The 19,629-nt window shown below is 41.3% G+C and overlaps 1 protein-coding gene across 1 annotated transcript in view; it reads right to left on the minus strand.

Moving 5' to 3' along the window:
• LOC132816792 (protein transport protein Sec24B-like) overlaps positions 1–19,629 on the minus strand; it is a 129,937-nt gene that overhangs the window by 105,244 nt on the left and 5,064 nt on the right. The gene's annotated exons all lie outside the window — the stretch shown is intronic.

Raw genomic sequence — 19,629 nt, forward strand, 5'->3', positions numbered from 1 at the left:
ATTCGGAACTAAGGTCTACACAACATTCTTTACAATGTAGTTCTTTGGGATGTTTTAGGGTTACGAATTGCATTCTGTAACGGAAGTCTTTGCTTCTTCTCTACATTAGTGATAAAAGACAGCAAACCAATGGTACAAAATTTTAAAATTAATTCAAAATCTCCATACCCTGCAACTATCCAATTGCAATATCTCAAATTTAAAACTCCAAATACCTAATTTCAGTAGCAGAAGCTGTAGAGAACTTGGGCACAATTAGCACTAAAACAAATAGGACGGATTCTGGTCCTACAGCAAAGCTATCTCACGATTGAAAACAAAATACGCTGGATGCTGGAGACACTCAGCAGGTCTGGCACAATCTATCTGTTGTATCATTTCTGAAGATAAATTATTGAACTTGAAATATTAACTTTGGTTTTCTCTCTCTGCAGGTGCTGCCAGATCTGCTCAGTTTCTGCAGCAGATTTTATTTTTGTTTCAGATTTCCAGCATGTTTTTACATCTATCTCTTGATGTCTGACCTTAATCCTACTACTAAATTTAAGACATGATTCTGATCTCAGGGGCTACATGACGACTTCATAAAATATTATGAAATTAACTGCATTTTATGGTAACAGCCCCTACTAACCCTCTTCCTCATCAAAAAGGATTGCATAGCAATCTGCCAGAGCTAATAAAGAAACTGGACAGTATACAGCCTTTATCTGTTCAGGAGTGTACAGGCCTGTTTGTAAGACGTTCAAGGTGCTACTGTGGGATCTCATGCACCATAATTAAATCAACAAGCCAACTAATGTTATTATGGCACCTTGGCAAGAGATTAGATTAGATTCCCTACAGTATGGAAACAGGCCATTTGGCCCAACAAGTCCACACCAACCCTCCAAAGAGTAGCCCACCCAGACCGACTCCCCTACCCTATATTTACCTTTGACTAATGCACCTAACACTATGGGCAATCTAGTACGACCAATTCACCTGACCTGCACATCTTTGGATTGTGGGAGAAAACCAGAGCATCCAGAGGAAACCCACAAAGACACGGAGAATGTGCAAGCTCCACACAGACAGTGCCCCGTGATGGAAATCAAACCCGAGACAGTGGTGCTAACCACTGACCCACCATGCAGAAGGATGACCACAGATAAGAGATAGAAGAGGTAACATTTTGGGTACAGGTAGTTTTCCTAAAATGCTTGTTTATTAAACGCGATTTCTCTGTAATGTGATTTGTGAATTGCTGACATTTTTTTGATAAAGCGAACACCTGTTCACTGTTATGCGATTCTGACCCCGGTCACTAGATGTCGCGCTGGACTCTGCGTTGGCATCATGTGATCAGTCAGCTTGTGTGCTTTCTCATGAAGAGCTTTGCGTAAAGTATTGTGAAATGTTTGTGCTAGTGGACTTGGAAAAGCATTGTGAAAATGGCTCTACAGCCTGAGGACAAGAAGCTGGGAACAAACTGTTAGATTAAAAATTTAAAGTTGAGATGAGCGTAAAACTTTACTGGAATTGACTAACAGTAAAAGGATAGCGTTGAAGAGCAGTTTGAAACTTGGCTTTGTCATTTCAATTAAGAGCTTTTTTTCTGTCTTTTCATTCAAAAATATGTTTAAATGCTAAAGAATTTCTGCACAGTCACAGGAATCTGTTTCAGTGACTAATCACTATGCTAATCAACCATGAAAAAATACCAGTACAGGAGCATGGACATGGTCAGTCAGCTGCTCAGGGTGGTCAGAGTCAGGAAACTCTGCATATAGTGGGTGAAGGAGAGAGAAGTGGGTGGCAGACTTACTTCTGGTACATTTGCAGAGATGTCCGAGGGGGTGAATCAGCTGTGCGGAAGAGATTCAGGGTTAGTCGGGGTCAGATGTTAGTGAGGATGGGAATGGGGAAGATGTTGCAGAAAATGGTGGGTTCAGTAGCAGAGACAGAGTGAGTGTGAGGTATCAATGAGAAGACGGTGGCAGTTTCACTGGCAAAGTGGAGAAGGTCATTGATCTTCTTCCTACATTCTGTGCATTCCTTCAGATGGTTGAGACAGCACTGGCCTGGATGGTAACCATGATCCAGGGTTGGCATGGTTCCAGCAGAATGGTACCCTCTGTTGGCCTGGGAGAAAAGGATGTCCAATCTCTGCATCAGCCCATCCCCAGCATCTCCATGTCCCTACCCACAAACAGAGGCACCAATTTTCCACTATCTGCCACGTCCAGGGCAAATGTCAGGAACCATGCATGGCAACTCCAGACTGACAGCTCTTGTCTGGGTGCACAATATTGTTTTAAAAATGGTGCTGCACCACGGAATTTGGTCAATTCTGGGACATCCAGGACATGGAGAGTTGCTTTGGAAATGGCACACGATATGATGGTGCTAGAATGTGTCAGAGGGTCACCAAAGGGTGGGTTAGATAATAAATCAGGCGGGTTATGTAAAATAAGGTGATAGACATCCCCAAGTATCATGATGTGAAACCCTCCAAATATTTTGACAAAACTGACACTTTACTGAAAGAAATTAAGATTCAGCCCTTGATCCATCAAGGCAGGTTTCATTCTGTGATCTGACTTGTGCAGTGTTATCATTGGATGGGATCAGAAGACTGGTTAGAATGTAGTGCAGCCAGCTGGTATAGATGCCAACCGAGAGTAATCAGTTGAAGATTCTGATGAATTGCACCATACAGTACTATATTCGGACTGTGCACAAGTTTGTGTTAGGCTAACTACTGTTTTTGTTTCAATTTTTACTGGTATTTTTGCTGGTTCGCTCAGAACCCTGTTTTTCCCACAAGCCCTTTTCTGTCTATTGTATGATTTTCCATAACATGGCATCACACAGGATTGCGACTACTCAGTTATAGGAGAACTACCTGTACCTGCCCCTTAATAAATGTACAGATATAACTGGCCCTAAAAATAAAGTATATAAAGAAACAATAGGGTCCTTGTGTCAATGTGGTAGTGTCCCTACATCTTTGCCAGAAGACCAATTCAAAATCCACCTGTTCCATATTAGCGTTATTGCTTGTCTGAACATGTTGTTTGAAAACATAATATATTTAAAAACTCAAGAAGCAAAAAGCACAGGCAAAGGGAGAACGCTCTTTAGGATGTCTAGCTTCAGTTTAATGTCAGCCTAAAGTTGTGGTAGGGGTCATTACGCAGGCAATAGAAAGCAGGCCTTTCTGTGCCCAATTTGTGATCAATAGATGCTCATAGCAGTCTCAGGTCATGTATTCACTATGTTTAATCTGCTTGTGCTATATTTGAACTGTTGCTTCTCAAAAACTACTTTAAGCCACTTGTGACTCCAACTGTTTTGATTAGTCTGTTACTACAGATTAAAATGTTTCAGTGTTCTGAAGTAAGAAAGACAGAAGTAGGAGTTAGAGGCTATGATTTATTTGGTTTGTAGAGAATGAAAGTTATTTGATCACGAAGGACAAAAAAAATTGAGTGAAGCCAGTGTTGACGGTTCACTGGAGTAGTTGATAGATAGCCTGTCTTAGCAAATCAGCTTACCTGGGGCGAAAGATGTCCAGAGAATTTTTACATAGAGTTAGAAGAAGACAAACCACAGAATCAGATCAGTCAGGCCAAACAGTCCTTGCCAGGGTTTATACTCTAGGTAAAAACAATGACTGCAGATTCTCTTCCCATCTTTTCTTAATTAAATCAACAATCACCAAACCCATTCAGTCTCCTTCAAAAGCTTGTTGAGCTTCCTCTCAAATGCGCTTTAGTCACTCCTTCTGGTAGCAAGTTCCACACACACTTACCACTCTACATAGTAAGTTTCTTCTGAATTGGATTTCTCAGTGACTACTGATAGCCTTAACAGTCATGCTGTTTCCCCACAAGACGATACATTTGTTCCATCTCTATCTAAACTCTTTATAGTTTTAAAAGACCTCTAATATTTCACCCTTCAATTTCATTGTTTTCCAAGAGAGAATAGACCCAGTCTGCCAATCATTGCTTGATATTTCTTTACCGCTAATGGAGTCATATTTACCGCTAATGGAGTCAGGTGTTACTAGGGGACATAGCTTTAAATTAAGGGGTGGTAGGTATAGGACAGATGTTAGGGGTAGATTCTTCACACAGCGGGTTGTGAGTTCATGGAATGCCCTGCCCGTATCAGTGGTGAACTCTCCTTCTTTATGGTCATTTAAGCGGGCATTGGATAGGCATTTGGAAGTTATTGGGCTAGTATAGGCTAGGTAGGATTCGGTCGGCGCAACATCGAGGGCCGAAGGGCCTGTACTGCGCTGTATCCTTCTATGTTCTATGTTCTATATGTAGACCCATACATTTCTTCTCCAGTACCTGTACAGTCTATTCTGATATATCTTGATATTTCCATTCCAGTACAATCCCGCATTATAAGAAAATCGTATAAGAGCAGCACCGTTTAAACTACTGGGATCGGAATCGTGTTTTAGTCAATATAGGTAAGGAAAGTTTGTGCTCTACAAATAATGGTCTAAATTCTTCAATCGCATTACTGCCAATTCATGTTGAAGTAATGTACATATATTCTCCGTCCCATAGTGACCAAAATGGCACACAGTATTTGTGCGGTCCATCTAAGGTGCAATATAAATTAAGCCTAAACTTTTTATTCAATTCTATCTCTCTGGAAATAATGCCTCATGCTTGGTTTGGACTCTCTTTCTCAAATACTTACAACCTTTAGCCCTTGGAGAACTAGATACCTACATCATTTGGTATGAACTGCATCAGGATCTGCTTGGGAGTAGATCAATACCAGAATTGCTCAAAATACCCATTAAAACTAAGATAGCAACTACTGAAGGTCTACAGATAAAGTTCACACTAAATCTCTGTGTTGAAAGGTTAGCCCATTGTATTGTTTTAATTGCAATTGCCTAAACCCCAATCAGTGAATGCTCTCACGAATATATTGTGGAAGTTAACAGGAACAGTGAGACTTGCTTTTCTGCTCACATTGAGTCAGAGAGGTGCCAATCCTGCTGAGCAGAGGCTGGAGAGGATAGTTGTAGCAACAATACCATGTTAATCAGTGCTAGAGTTGGTTGCTGCTGTGCACAGGTCTCCTCCCCTTTTCTACTACAAAGATGGTGAGAGACCTTTTGCAGATACTCTTTTGTTGAATCTGGTTCTTCCATCACCATCCTTCATGATCCCCAAAAGAGGACAAACTTTGATGACTCAGAGGTACAAGTTCTCAAGTCTGTGCCAGATATATTTGGAATGAAAAAAAATTGCAGAAGAAATGAGGCCAGACCTGAAGATACCAACAGACTGACTGGTACATGCTCACTACTCTTACTCAGCTGATATGATACTATACATTCAAATCACCAATGAATTTAAAGCAGAAAATTGTTCATAAACACCAGACATTGCAAGACTGGTTTGAGGATGCAGGAAAAAGGGCTGCAAACAAATTTTTGTTTCATTCAAATTGCTGCTAATTATGTGCTGAAATAAACATTAAAATTACCAAGTGACAGTAAACCTGACTTTATTATGAAATTTCAGTTTGCAAGAAAGGGAGAGAATGTGTGAAAGTTTACAAGATTCACGAAAGTGAGAGTGTAAATGTGACTGTTTAATATACCCATTTTGATAAAAGATTGCACACCCCTAACTGGGATTGAAAAATGCATTATTTTAAGTTAAAAATGCTGTTATTATTTTCTTTTCATTAAAATTCACTTATCACAGATTCATATGTACTTCTCCGTACCGAAGAGCATTTCAAAAAGAAAAAAACAGATCTTTTAGCCTTGAAATTATGATGACTCAGACATCTAGTCGAAATTCAATTTATATTTTTTCTAAACACTTTACACTCTTCAGCAAGGTCACAATGGACTCTTTTTCTCTCTTGAAAAATGGAGATGATGACTTTCCACAGTCTGCAAGAATTCTGATAAAGCTGCCAAATCTTAGCTGCGCTAAGAATTTAAAATATTAAATGGAGTCGTCAAGTGCTATAGCAATCTGAACTGAGGCTTCAGATTTCAAAGACTTGCCCTTAACCTTTCAGGCCATTAGTGATCTTCGAAGACAAAATGTTTAAAGAGGGAAGCTATGAAAGGTACCAAATTAGCTGCATGCAGTTTTGCCTCTAATGCAAAAATGCAAGTAAAACCAAGCCTACACATCATTGTGTCTGAGACAGGAACTGATGGAATAAATTAATGGGAGTGGTCACTCTAGGCCCTCGAGAAGGGAAACTTTGTCTGAAATTTAAGGAGATAATCACATTTTCATTTAAAAGAAACAAACGGCACGGTGGCACAGTGGTTAGCACTGCTGCCTCACAGCGCCAGGGACCTGGGTTCAATTCCCGCCTCAGGCGACTGACTGTGTGGAGTTTGCACGTTCTCCCCGTGTCTGCGTGGGTTTCCTCCGGGTGCTCCGGTTTCCTCCCACAGTCCAAAGATGTGCGGGTTAGGTGAATTGGCCATGCTAAATTGCCCGTAGTGTTAGGTAAGGGGTATATGTAGGGGTATGGGTGGGTCGCGCTTCGGCGGGTCGGTGTGGACTTGTTGGGCCGAAGGGCCTGTTTCCACACTGTAAGTAATCTAATCTAATCATAAACAAAGAAGTCAGGTTGGTTCTGGTGTTTCAGGGAAGAAAATTTTAGGAAAAATAAATTGAACGTTGACAATAATTGCTGGAACAAGAAGACAACTACTTGAGTCTGAGGTAACTTTGAAATAAAATATCAGAGATGATTTAACAGTGACTTTTTTATAAGTATTGTAAAAAGATTATTAAACTAAAGAACAAAAGAAGTGACTGATTGAAATTAAGTAGGAACATTTAAATTTGTTTTAAAGATTGGATTGGACAGAAAATGTCCTCCAGGCTCTCAAACAAGGCCAAATAGTTTTCAATGGGGATGCTCCAGTTATAATAGAAGATACAGAATGGAAAACCACACCAAAATGTGATTGATAGATTCTATTGATTGGTGATTTTTCAAACCTGGTATTAATATAAAGTCTCATTAAAGGAAGGTATACATGAGACTAATTTATAAGTATCTCTTGGAGGTGTTTCCATCCTTTGCTCAGGAACATTTAAAAAAACAAGCCACAACCTGATCATTCAAGAGAAAAAAGGCAAAGATTTTGAGATAGATGCCACCCCTCAACATTTACCACCAGACTTTCAGGTAAGATTATCTGAAATTCCAACAATGATTCATCACAAGATATATGTAGCCTGACATTGAGATATCAGTAAGAGCGCAACCAATGGTGACTTGCTTAATTAACATTTGGAAATGCATAGTTTTAATGTGTCCAGAGATGTGACAGAACATTTTAAAATGATGAAGTCATTGAAATATATCATATAGAAGCCAACCCTGAAACAATCAATATAGGATTGAGGATACTGGAAGCTGTCAAAATTAAACAGAAATATGAAATGAGGATTAAGATTAGAGATAGAATTGTCACAGAACTATCCACAAGTGAATAGAGAACTGTAGAAGCAGGTTCATGTGTGATCTGTTGTTTGAAATTTAGGTAATTGCAACATACAAATTGTTTAGAATCAGTAGCACACATGCAAAACATTAAAAAATAAGACTTGATGGATGATCTGCAGACACGGTAGTGCTCACATTACAGGTAAGGTTATTCCTGGTGACAGGTCAAGAATTTGTGGTGTTGACAATAACTTTGGTGCATTACCCTATTGTGTTTGATTAAGTCGTTAGGAAATTAAACCAAATAACTTTGTAATAGCTAAGGTAGACAGGAGCCAATTATGATAAATCAATAACAATACTTCTCTTTGTTGGGTGATTGTAAGAAATGATGTTATAAAATCTTACGAACCTAATTCAAATTTTATGGGTTGTTCTCGCTCATGCTCTCAAGGAAGTCTACTATGAAATCACAATATACTGCTGCCAGATGAAATCAATCATCTGGGCATTGTTCTAATTCCATTTTTGATTAGACTTACAGTGTGGAAACAGGCCCTTCGGCCCAACAAGTCCACACCGACCCGCCGAAGCGAAACCCACCCATACCCCTACATTACCCCTTACCTAACACTACGGGCAATTTAGCATGGCCAATTCACCTGACCCGCACATCTTTGGACTGTGGGAGGAAACCGGAGCACCCGGAGGAAACCCACGCAGACACGGGGAGAACGTGCAAACTCCACACAGTCAGTCGCCTGAGGCGGGAATTGAACCCGGGTCTTCAGGCGCTGTGAGGCAGCAGTGCTAACCACTGTGCCACCGTGCCACTCCATGTTCTAACTAATCTAAGATCATCAGCTGGACCCAATGTGAAGCACTGGCATGTGCTAGAAGCTGTATACAAAATATTCAAGACCCTGTTTTATGCAGGCAAAAGCAATTTATACATACATTGCACTTTTTTTTTAAGTTCATGGACATAGCCAAACTGATGCAAGCCAGAACTAAGATTGATAGCTAACTGCTTTTGCTGAATCTCTTTTCTCCCCCTGAAGTCTGTTTCTTGTGTCATAACCTTTGTGAATACAAGATAAAAGGTTTCAACTCGTAACCTCCTTTTAACAATTAAGTGATGCCTTGATCCTGGTGTCTTCCCTGTGCTGGAGTATTTTGTAAGTTCTCCTACCTAAAATAATAGTTATTCCACCTAACACTTTTTGGGCTAGAAAATACTTAAAAACATTTCCATTCTTATCTTTCCCTGTTGTCATAATCCATTCTGTTGGTATAAGGAAACCTAGCTTTTAAATTCCAGAGAACAGAGTGGACATAGACACATTTCAAGCCCATAGACACATTTCGAGCCCATATACTACGTGGACACTGACGAACAGCCTGTCAGCATATGTTTTACTTTGAAATAAACGTGCTTACAGCATTGGAAGGGTCGATTTGTTTTACCACATTTTCTCTTAACTAATTTCTGTACTCAACATGGAACCACAGTACAAAATCAACTTGCACAGCATCTTATGTTCTTAACAAGTCCCAAAGCATTTTAATCACTGTTAGATAGAAAAACTGTGGTCATCTAATTTGCACAAAGGTCACCCAAACTGCAAGTCAGATGCATGATTTTGATGATAATTATGGAAGGGATATTGGCAGCGACTCTTCAATTACTGAAATATAAACCTTTAGCCCACCTGAACTTCTGCTAACACCCTACATGAAAGATTATGCTTCTGACAATTCAGCAATCTCCCAATATTGTGCTTAAGTGTCAGCCCACATGATGCTTTGATGGAACACAGCTTGAACCCTGAATCTGCCTATTCAAATGTGCAAGTGTTTCTGACTGAGCAAAAACACTATAAAGTGATTATTGAGGTTTGTTATTGGTGGAAGACATCAAGATCAGTCAAGTGCAAATTTGGGTGGTGGGAAAAGAGATTTGCTGACTGCATTTGTCACTGTCTTCCATTGTGGCAACAAAAACAACTCTGAAGTCATGGCTAGATCCCAAATTTGGAAATGCATCAATAAAGGCTAGTTCTCTCAAACAGCCTTTTAACAAAAAGAGAGTTTTTATTCTTTCACAGAACATGGGTGTCACGGTCAAGGCCAACATATTTTGGCCTTTAAGATGCTGCTGAGACAACATTTGAGCTGTTCAACACAACTACAGGCAGACCTGTACCAATGTGGAAAGAAGTGCCTGAATTTTGGCCTAGTGACCATGAAAGAACAGTGAAATACTTCCAAGTCAAGGATGGCATGAATTGGTACACAGTATGCAGCTGGTGATGATGTTTCCATAAAGTTTTGTCCTTATCCCATGTGTCAAAGTTGAGAGTTTAGAAGGTGCTATCAATACAGATTTGCGTTGTTGCAGTGCATCTTGTAGAGGTTGCCACTCCAAGTCAGTAGCAGATGGAGTGAATATTAAAGACAGTGTGTATGCTTCTGGTAAAGTGGGCTGTTTTTTCTGGATGTTTGAGAGCTTTTTGAGAATTCTGAGCTGTACTCCTTCTTTCAGAAAGCAACTGGACAGTTTTCAGTCATACTCAAGATTGTGCTTTGTAGATGGTGGACAAGATTAGGGACTCAGGTGAGTTACTCAGCACTGAGTCTTGGACTCTGACCTGCTCTTCTCTGCACAGTATTTATATGGTTAGTCCAGTTCTACTTCTGGTCAATGGTAACACCTGCCCCCAGGGATGATTTCATCAGGGATTTAGCAATGATAATACAGGCAATGTCAAAAGAATGTGGCTCAAATCTCCCTTGTTGGAGATGGCCTTTGACTGGCATTTTTGAGAGATGAATATCACTTGCCCCAATCCTGAATGTTGCTAGGTATCGCTATATATCGACCCTGACTGCTTCAGTATGTTAGGAGCTGCAAATGGAACAAAACGTTGTACAGCAGACATCCCCAGATCAGACTTTATGATTTAAGGTCAATGATGAAGCAGCTGAAGATGGTTGGACCTAAAACACCATCCCTAAGAACTCAGGATTCCAGTGGCACAGTTGTACAGTCCGCACCTATTAGTTAGGAGGTCCAGGTTCAAGTGCCATCTGCTCCAGGGGTGACCACAGTTTTGTTTGAGCTCCTTGATGCCACACTTGGTCAGAAGCTGCCATAATATCAAGGGCAGTAATGATCAGCTCAGTTGAATTGAATTGGATTTACTGTCACGTGTACTGAGGCACAGTGAAAAGCATTGTCTTGCAAGCAATACAGGCAGAGTTAAATAGCATAGATAGTAAATAATAGGTAAACAGCAGCAAAACAAAAACACAGGTACAGGTGAATGTTAAGAGTTTGAGTGTCCATTCAGTATTCTAACAACAGTAGGGTAGAAACTGTTTTGAAACCGGCTGGTGCGTATTCAGGCTTCTGTACCTTCTCCCCAATGGTAGAGGTTGTAGAAAAGCACTGCCAGGGTGGGATGGATCTTTGAGAATGCTGGCAGCCTTTCCTTGATAACGGACCTGGTAGATGGATTCTATAGATGGGAGGTTGGCCTTTGTGAATGTCCGGACCAAGTTCACCACTCTCTGTAACCGTCTCAGATCTTGAATGGTACAGGCAGTGATACATCCAGACAGAATGCTCTACAAAAGTTGGCAAGGGTATTCACCGTAATGCTAAATTTCCTCAGCTGCCTGAGGAAGAAGAGACGTGTTAGGCCTTTGTAACCAGTGCATCCACATGAAGAGTCCAAGCAAGCTTGTTTTGGATGACCACTCCCAAGAGCTTGACACTCTCCACGCGTTCCACCTCTATGCTGTTAATGCGTAGGGGGGCATGAGTAACATCCTGCCAAAAGTCAATAATGAGTTCCTTGGTTTTGCTGACATTGAGAGCTAAATTGTTCTCAGTGCACCATTTTTCCAGGCCTTCCATGTTTCGTCTGTAGTCTGTTTTGTCACCTTCTAAAATTCGACCGACTATGGTGGTGTCATCAGCAAACTTGTAAATGGCATTAGTCTGGTATTTGGCGACACAGTCATGGGTATATAGTGAGTACAGTAGAGGGCTGAGTACGCACCCCTGAGGGGCTCCAGTGTTGAGCGTTAGTAGGATGAAATAATATCCCCAATCTTCAGTGATTGTGGCCTGTGGGTCAGGAACAGAGGATCCAGTTCTAGAGAGTGGAACTTAGTCCGAGATCACTAAGTTTAGTTATCAGTCTCGAGGAGATAATAGTGTTGAAGGCTGAACTGTAGTCAATGAGTAGGAGTCTTACGTAGCTGTTCTTGGTGTCAAGTGATATGGCATCTTACGTGGATCTGTTGGTCCAATAGGCAAATTGGAGTGGGTCAAGAGTAGTGGGGAGGCTGGAGTTGATTAATGCCATGACCATCCTTTCAAAGCACTTCATGACCACCGAAGTTAGGGCCACTGGGCGGTAGTAATTGAGACATGCTGCATGAGCCTTCTTAGGCACAGGGATGATGTTGGCCCTCTTGAAACAGGCAGGGACAGTGGCCTCCTGCAGGGAGAGGTTGAAGATGTCCGAGAAGACCTCTGCCAGTTGATCTGCACATGCTCTGATTATGCAGCTGAGTACTCTGTCTGGCCCCATCGCTTTCCTACGATTCACACAAAGGAAAACTGATCTGACCTCTGATGCAATGACTTTGACATAGGTTCGTCAGGACTTACAGGAAAGGTGTTACCTCTCCACCAAAATTCTGCTCAAAGCCAGCAGAGAAGGCGTTGAGATGATCTGGGAGGGATGTGTGATTATCTGCTATCTTACAGTGTCTCTTTTCAGAACTTGTGACATCATTCAACTGTGGAATTCAACACTTTTGTAAGGCCTCAATGAAGTTTGGAGCCAAGCGACCAGGCAGAACCAAATCTGAGTGTGGTCGATGTTACCGTCCGTCACTTTGCTGATGACAGAAAGCATTCTAAGGGGATGGTAATTGGCTGAGTTTTCCAAGCTAGGTTCTGTCCATTTTTTTTTGGACAAAACCTAGCTTAGAAAATTTCACCATTGCAACATAGATGCCAGTGTTATGCGTAGCTTTTCGTTAATTTATGGTGTTTACAACAGCAACAAGATTCCAGTTAATTCATTAATCCAGTTCCTCCATTATAAATTGAAATAGGACCTTTTGAGCCTTTAGCCACAACGGATGTCATAATTCTATTATGGAAACAGTCAGGAATCTAACTTCAGGCATAACAGATGGCAGGGACAACAATGAGAAGGGAGGCAGTCAACATAGATCTCTGTTTGTTGTACTTAATTGCAAGCAGTGTATGATGAAACATGAGGGCAAGGTAACTAGTATTATAAAACAAAATTGCAAGAGCCTTTTATAGATCTTCAAAAAGACAAGAGAAAGACAACAGTGGACAATGAAGTGCTGGAAAACAGGGCTAGAGAAATAGCAACAGGGAAACAAAGGAATGACAAGAGAAGTGAATAGGTTCTTTGCATCAGTTTTCACAGTGGAGGACATACCAGAACTTCAAAAGAAATAGGAGGCACAGGTGAGTGAAGTTGCCATCACTAATGCAAAAGGTTTGTAGGTGGATAAATCATCTATACAGGATGGATTACACGCAAGGGTTCTGAAGGGTATAGCAGAGGAGACAGTGGAGGCATTGGTGGTAATCTTTCAGGAATCACTGGAGTCAGGGAAGGTCCCAGAGGACTGGTAACTGGCTGATGTAACACCCCTGTTTAAGGAGAGAGGGAAGCAGAAGACAGAAAAGCAAATGCCGTTAAGTCTGGCCTCAGTTATTGGGTAGATTTGAGTGATCATTAATAAGGATTAGATCACTGAATATTTGGACTCGCGTGGAAAGATAGGATGGTGTCAGCACAGCCTCGTCAAAGTGGGGTCATGTCTGACAAATCTGTTAGAGTTCTTTGGCGGTAGTAATAAACAAGTTAGTCAAAGGAGAGCCAATGGATGTGATCTATTTGGATTTCCAGAAGCTCTTTGACAAGGTACTGCACAGGAGACAGCTACATAAGAGCCCATGGCATTAGGGGCAAGGTATTAGCATGGATAGAGGATTAACCGACTGGCAGAGAGTAGCAAAACAAGAGTCTTTTTCATGATTGCAGATAGTGACTAGTGAGTTCTAAAGGCATCAGTGTTGGGACAACTATTCGTGCTGTATATTAGCGATCTGGACGAAGAAACAGAGCATTGTTGCTAAGTTTGCAGATGCTACAAAGGTAGGTGGAGGGACAGGTATTGTTGAGGAAGTGGAGAGGCTGGATAAGGACTTGGAAAGGCTAGAACAGTAGGTAAAGAAGTGGCAGCTGGAATATAATATGGGAAAATGTGCAGTTATGCACTTTGATAGGGAGAATACAGACAGATTATTTTCTAAACAGAGGAAAGGCATCAGAAATCTAAAGCAAAAGGGGACTTGAGAGTTCTGGGTCTGGATTGTCTGAAGGTTAACATGCTGATTCAATTGTCAGTTAGGAAGGCAAATGCAATGTTAGCATTCACCACAACAGAGCTAGAATACAAGAGCAGAAATGTATTGCTGAGACTGCAAAAGGCTCTGATCAGACCTCATTTGGCATATTATGAGCAGTTTTAGGTCCCATATCTAAGGAATGATGTGTTGGTGTTGGAGGGATTCCAGAGGAGGTTTACAAAAATGATCCTGGGCCTGAAGGGCTTGTCATGCAAGGAGTAGGTGAGGACTGTTGGTCTGTACTTGACATAGGTTAGAAGGATGAAAGAGGATCAGATTAAAATTTACAGAATATTGAAAGGCCTGCATAGAATGGACATGGAGAAGATGTTTCCCTAGTGAGAGAGACTAGGACCCAAGGGTACACTCCTCAGAGTGAAGGAACGATCCTTTAGAACTGAGAAGAATTTAGGACGGAAGAATTTCTTCAGCCAGAGAATGGTGAATCTGTGGAACTCATTGCCTCAGATGGCTGTGGAGGTCAAGTCATTGAGTGTGTTTAAGATTGAGATGAATAGGTTTTTGATCAGTAAGGGAATCAAAGGTTACAGGAAGAAGACAGGAGAATGAGGTCAAATTGATTGAATAGCAGAGCAGACTCAATGGTCTGAATGGCTTAGTTCTTCTCTTATGGCATTATTCATCATTTTCTTTCCTTCAATAATGTTCTCTTTTCCAAGGTGTTGGCTCCTTGCCCAAGTACACTTGCCCTGAGGTACCACGTTCAAGCATGAGGTATGATTGGAAATATCAGGTTATGCAACCATCACGGAGCTACTACAGCTACCTATCTTCACCAGACGATCATGCGTGTACACTTCTGTTGATTGATCAGGTGAATAAACTCTGGACAACCCCTTCCTTAACCTTGGGATGCTGAGACCACTTGCAGCAACTGAACAGTTGCCTCAGCTGGAATTAATCAGATGACTTTATAGGGGTTTATAAAATCATGAGGAGCAAGGATAGGGTGAATAGCCAAGGCCTTTTTTCCCCAGGGCAGGGGAGTCCAAAAACTAGAGGCTATAGGTATAAAGTGAGAGGGAAAAGAATTAAAATAGACCTGAGAGGCAACCTTTTCCATGATTTGGATGGGGTGGGAAGTGGGGAGGGGGGAGTGGTGCAGGAGAAGAAGGATAGAGCACATGAATGGAATGAGCTGCCAGAGAGAATGTTGGAGGCAGATACAATTACAACATCCAAAAGGCAACTCAATGGGTACATGAAAGGGAAAGGGGACTAGGTCAGATTGGGATGTCTGGCTGGCACAGACAAGTCAGACCAGAGGATCTGTTTCTGTGGTGTACGGGTCTACATCAGTGTATACTGGAAGCTGATTGGGGGATCTACACAATAGATCCAGCTTAGCTAATGGATAAATAGAGCTAATTTTAAAACAAAAATCAAGCTACAAAGATTTTGTTCTTCTGATTGTAGACTTTGAATTGTTTATATTTTGTTAAAACACTGTAAAACACGATAGTGTAAAATTACTGTGCCACTATCTTCCCTTACTTAGGCATCAGATCTAAACCATTTTTTCACTCACTTTCAAATGAGAAGCCTTCAAGTAGTCATATATCGCTGGACAAGCTGTCAAAACGAAGCAACTTTTTCAGCGGGTGCAAAGCTGATACTGGGATCACCTGAACAAAAGACAAGATAGGAGAGGTTCACCATATGACAGAGGAATAATCCCAGGTTTACACTGGTTATACAGCCTGGCCTTTCAACTGTGAACATTACAAAAGCACAGGTTGAAAAACATCACACAGAACTGTTTGCTATCAAAATCAAACGTGCTGATTGAATATACCAGCCTACACAACCAGAAGTTCCAAGGGATCACAATGTCATAATTGCAAAGTTAAAAATCACACAACACCACATTATAGTCCAAACTATACCCTGGACTATAACCTGGTGTTGTGCGATTTTTAACTTTGTATACTCCAGTCCAACTACGGCATCTCAAAATCCCAATTGCAAGTTTGTCTTACAAACAAAACCAAGATGCTTTGCTTTATCCCACTCTACCTTATAATCTGTTGTCCTATTTTAACATTCCAATCATAGAGCTGGCAAGCACGGAAACTGACCCTTTGGCATGGACAAGTTGGAACAATCAGACATCCCAAGTAAATCTGGTCTCATTTGCCAGCATTAGGCCTATATCCCTCTAAACCCTTCCTATTCATGTACCCATCCAGATGTCTTTTAAACGTTGTAATTGTACCAGCCTCTACCACTTCCTCTGACAGCTCATTTCATACATGTACCACCCTCTGCATGAAAAAGTTACCCCTCAGGTCTCTTTTAAATCTTTCCCCTCTCACCTTAAACATAATTCTAATTCTGGACATCCCAACCCAGGGAAAAGACCTTATCCATGCCCTTGTAAAAGGTCACCCCTCAGCCTCCAACTCTTCAGGGAAAACAGACCCAGCCTATTCAACCTCTCCCTTTCGTTCAAACCCTCTAACAATCTCCTTTGTCACAGACATTCCACAATGTACGCTCCTTTTCCACGTGGGATTAAGTGGAAAACATTCCCAGTAAAAAGCACAATGTGTTGAGGTACAAGGCAGAGGTACTGAACTTGTGTTTGCTCTGGCATTCCCTGCCAGCATTCCTGCTCTCCCAGTGATGTGACACACACATCAGAATGTGATAGCTCACAGATACTGATCACTCTCCATTAATTGACTGCTGTTCACTTAGGAGTCAAGGCAGAGAATTTGTGAACCGTTTCACAGTTGATCTCATCCTGCGCTCATCCAGGAGCTATATCCAACAGAAACTACTAGACAGCAAATTAACCTGGAGTGTGTGTTTGGCAGTCAGAATAAAAGGAAAGGGAGGGAAACTGGAGCAAGTGAAAAGGTAGTTGCTATTTCCCCAGCACGTTTGTGAGATGAGGGTTGGATTTCATTATCAGGGAGGGAAAGATAGTTTCCCAAACTGAAGAAAGGAAGGTGGCATTTTGCTGGAAGTGGTCAAAATGTAGAGGATGACCTCTTGATACAGAGAGTAATTAGAAGGGGAAACCTTAAAGTAGTTCTACAGGGTGAAAAGTGACGTGGTGACAGCAGACATGTGAGACATGATTGAGAGTCTCATCATACAAACTGAACAGAAAACTTCATATGAAATGGGATGCCAGGAAAGCTGTAAAATTCATCAGGCTCAGTCCAGACTATAATAACTATCCTCATCATTCCAGACCCCTCTGTAGCTGGACAAGGTCATCTGCACTATCCTCATGGATATACTGCTCTCTGTAGTTCAGCATGTTTGGACTACCTTTGTATGGTTCCATCCTTATTTATCCAGCTGTAGCGGACTCATCTCCAATATTTAATGTTTCTACCTCAGCACAACTATCTACATAAGCCTCCCTGGATCCAATGTATACTTGGCCCTCCTCCATGAATAAATAGTTCCATTTGGTGACAACTTATAGACACATGGTTAACTTCCATGTACGTATTGATGATAGGCAGCAGCACCACCTCTTTCAGTCTGCCTTCTACCTCCATGTTGTCAGATTGTGCAGGAAATCCAGCCTTGAATGCGGCGCCATTTTCCTCAGCTGAAGTACGGAAACACCAAAACTTCTAGCATCTCTGTTCACTGTCAGTGCTCCTCTTAAACTTGACAGCAGCAGAGTCTGCCCACGCATATTTAAGTGTGAAAACCCTGCTCTCAGAGATTCACATTTTTCCATAACTTTCATTGTTGAAGTGCCCTCCAGAAAACGCAATCATTGGGAAGTTACCAAACTGATGAGAACCCTTTTGTGCTATATGCTTCTTTAAAAAATCCCAAAATGACGATATCCTGTAAATATAATGTTATCATGTCTTCATCACTTCACCGGACGAAGGGACTACACTCTGAAAGCTTGTGAATTCAAATAAACTTGTTGGACTATAACCTGGTGTCGAGTTCTACACTGGCACCTCCACATCATGGCTTCCCATAAATGAGCCAATGTCAACATTCTTGCAAACTATTATCTCATCTCCAAGCTCCCTTTCCTCATGGTAGACTTTGAACATTTTGCCACATCTCGACTCTGCCTCCATCTCTCCCAGAATTCCATGCTTTGCCTCTCTAATATTCTGTGACTGTGACAAAGGTAAACTATCTTTTCTTGCCCTTCATGACCGGTCAGCCACGACAAAGGCTACAGACTACACCATTATCCTCCAATGCCTTTGTATTGTTGTTTAGCTAAGAGAGACTATCCTAACGTGGTTGCACTCTTATCTCTTGCAGCCACAAATCACTTACAATGGTTTATCTTCTTTCTCCAATACGAGTGACTTTGATGTTCCACAAGTATCTATCCTTTGTCGCCTATTTTTCATTTACATGTTGCACTTTTGCAACATCCTGCAAAAGCGCAGTGTTAATTTTCTCACTCACAACTTCCAGCTCCATCTCTCCATGATTTATTTCAACTTCTCCAATGATCAGAATGCTTCTCTGATATCCAGTACTGGATGAGCAGAAACTCCCCCATTTAAGAACCAGAGGCATTCTTCTCCATAAACAATGCAGAAGCTATCGCTTTCTGTCCCCAATCCAAACCCAAATTCCTCTCCCTGGCAACTGTCCTGAGAATAAACCAAATCTGTTTGCAACCCTGGTGTCACATTTGAGCCAATTGCCCAAATTCATGTCACATTATTTTACTGAGAGAATACCTTGAGAGGGCTGGCTGCATATGCTGTATTGCTGAGCATTCAATTAGAACTTGAATTGGTACCAGGTTCGAACTGATGTTAGGAAGGTGAAAATCACACAGGAATGTAGCAGCAGGCATAGCCCATCAAACCTGTCCTATTAATAACATCAAGGTTTATCATCTAGCTCGACTTTGCTGATTATCTACATGTTTCTTGATGTCATTAGCCTCTAGAATCTATTTCTGTCTCAAAAGTGCTCAATGATTAAGCTTGCGTTGGCTTTGGAGTAGAGGATTCCAAAGTTTCACCATGTGGCAAAATGTTCAAAGTCTCCAGTGAGGAAAGGGAGCTTGGAGACGGGATGTTAGTTTTCAAGAATGTTAACATGGGCTCATTTTTAGGAAGTCATGATAAAGAAATTCCTCATTTCAGTCTTAAATGATGTATCCCATATTCTTAAGACTATGTTCCTTGATTCTAGCCTCCCCAGTCAAGGGAAACATCCCATCTATATCCATGCTGTCACAGGCTGTGAAGATTTTGTGCATTTCAGTGAGACTATCTTTCATTCTTTGAAACTCTAGGGAATATCGGCAGTTTCTTCAATCATTGATCTTCCTTCCATTGTAAAGGCAGAAGTGGGGATATTTGCTGCAATGTTCAGTCCCATTTGTAACTCCTCATATTGAATCAGTCCACATCAATATGCAGCATAACTTAGACAATATCCAGTTTTGGACTGACAAGTGGCAAGTTCCATTTTTGCCACACAAACAATGACCATCGCGTACATGAGAAAATCTTTGTTGTGCCTGAACCTTCAATGGCATCACCGTCAGAATGCTCTCCTTATCAATACCCTGGAGGGTACCATCAGCCAGGAAATAAACTGCCGATAAAGGCAGGTCAGCAATTAGGAATTCTGTGGTAATTATATCACCTGTTTCTGTGGTAATTAAAGCCTGACAACCATCGGCAAGGCACAACTCAGGAGTGTGATGGAAT

Source organism: Hemiscyllium ocellatum, chromosome 1 (genome assembly GCF_020745735.1).
Source record: "Hemiscyllium ocellatum isolate sHemOce1 chromosome 1, sHemOce1.pat.X.cur, whole genome shotgun sequence".
In the NCBI taxonomy this organism is placed as follows: Eukaryota; Metazoa; Chordata; class Chondrichthyes; order Orectolobiformes; family Hemiscylliidae; genus Hemiscyllium; species Hemiscyllium ocellatum.